The following is a 2,092-nucleotide window of genomic DNA, read 5'->3' as shown; positions in this document are numbered from 1 at the left end:
TCAGAAGTTGTTTCTCGTGTCTGGTTTTTTCTTCAATTCTTCAGTAGGTATCTTCATCTTTGACTGAGACCAACAAGACTGGACCATTGCCACCATTTAACACAGTATCTGGAGGTACCATAATGACATGTACAGTAGCCACAAATTCAGACCAGTTCTGGTTTATTTATATGATGTGTTCATATTTGACATAGAACTTTGTCATGGTTTGGTTGTGACTCCAATGTGTACAGGCTAGACAAGATCATAGACTGTAAACCAGTTCTGATGTATTCAGCTCTTGGTTAATATGTAGCATTATGACTAGGCTGTGGGTCATATGTGAGAAACAAGTGTGGACCACTCATGTCATTCCATGTGGTAGGTGGGTCAGAATAAAAATGCATAGTGGCCCAAATTTGGGTGAGTGCTGGTTTATTTGGTCTATTTTTGGCTGACACTTGGCACTGTGTTGGTTTGGTTGTGGCCCACTTCTGGCAAACAACTGTGGACCACATTTGTGCCATCATTCCAAGTGGTATATGGGCCAGAATAAAAATGTACAGTGGTGGCCCACATTTGGGTGAGTGCTGGTTTATTTGGTCATGGCTGACATTTGGCACTGTGTTGGTTTGGTTGTGGCCCACTTCTAGCAAACAGCTGTGGACCACTCATGTGCCATCATTCCATGTGGGATGTGGGCCAGAATAAAAATGTACAGTGGTGGCCCACATTTGGGTGAGTGCTGGTTTATTGCGTGTCGGCTGACATTTGGCACTGTGTTGGTTTGGTTGTGGCCCACTTCTGGCAAACAACTGTGGACCACCCTTGTGCCATCTTCCCATGCCGTACTTGGGCCAGAATAAAAGTGTACAGTGGCCCACATTCGGTTGATTGCTGGTTTATTTGGCCTGTTTTTGGTTGACATCTGGCATTGTGATGGCTTGGTTGTGGCCCACTTTTGGCAAACAGGAGCGGACCTCCCAAGTGACATCATTCCATGCGGTATGTGGACCGGATGAACATGTCAGGTGTGGGCCAGATATGGGCCAAAAGAATTTTGCTATCTGGGTTGTTTCCCAGTTTATGTTTCTTAACCCCTGTGTTTTGTTAATTGGTTTGCCCGGGGGAGGGGCCAAGGGGGTATTTAAAGAGAGCTCGGCTCACTTGAAGGAAGGATTCGGCTGAGTGGCATGTGGATGACAGTTGCTGCCTGTTCCTTGTAAATATTTTTTTTACTCTGTCATATTGTAAATATTCCTGCGTTTTTTTTGTTGCTTTGCCACCTGTGGGTATTTTTGTCTTTGGGTTGTTGGTGTAATAAAAAGAAAATCACCAAACTAAAGTTTGCCGACTGGGCCATCATCTTTCCAAACCAGCGTTTCAAAGTATCGAACCCCGACAATTTGGATCTTCTTCATGGCAAAGGAGTTTTTACCTGGAATTTAATTCATTAAGGGTGAAAAGTGGCTTATGTCAAAAATGAGCGTTTCAGAGCGAGAGGAGCCTGTTTTAGCACTGTACAGTCGCCTAAGCTGCATTTCACTGAAAAAAGGTCTTTCAAACAGGTTTTCTAGCCTGAACTGGTTGAATTTGGATCTTCTTCATGGCAAAGGAGTTTTTACCTGGAATTTCATTCATTAAGGGTGAAAAGTGGCTTATGTCAAAAATAAGCGTTTCAGAGCGATAGGAGGCTGTTTTAGCACTGTACAGTCGCCTAAGGCTGAAAAGTGGCTTATGTGAAAAATGAGCGTTTCAGAGCGAGAGCAGCCTGTTTTTGCACTAAGCTGCATTTCACTGAAAAAAGGTCTTTCAAACAGGTTTACTAGCCTGAACTGGTTGAATTTGGATCTTCTTCATGGCAAAGGAGTTTTTACCTGGAATTTAATTCATTAAGGCTGAAAAGTGGGTTATGTCAAAAATGAGCGTTTCAGAGCAATAGGAGGCTGTTTTAGCACTGTACAGTCGCCTAAGCTGCATTTCACTGAAAAAAGGTCTTTCAAACAGGTTTACTAGCCTGAACTGGTTGAATTTGGATCTTCTTCATGGCAAAGGAGTTTTTACCTGGAATTTCATTCATTAAGGGTGAAAAGTGGCTTATGTGAAAAATGAG

Source organism: Pagrus pagrus (genome assembly GCF_965226575.1).
Source record: "Pagrus pagrus genome assembly, contig: HAP1_SCAFFOLD_166, whole genome shotgun sequence".
Classification (NCBI taxonomy): domain Eukaryota; kingdom Metazoa; phylum Chordata; class Actinopteri; order Spariformes; family Sparidae; genus Pagrus; species Pagrus pagrus.
The sequence above is the reverse complement of the archived record's forward strand: the minus strand, read 5'-3'. Positions refer to the sequence as shown.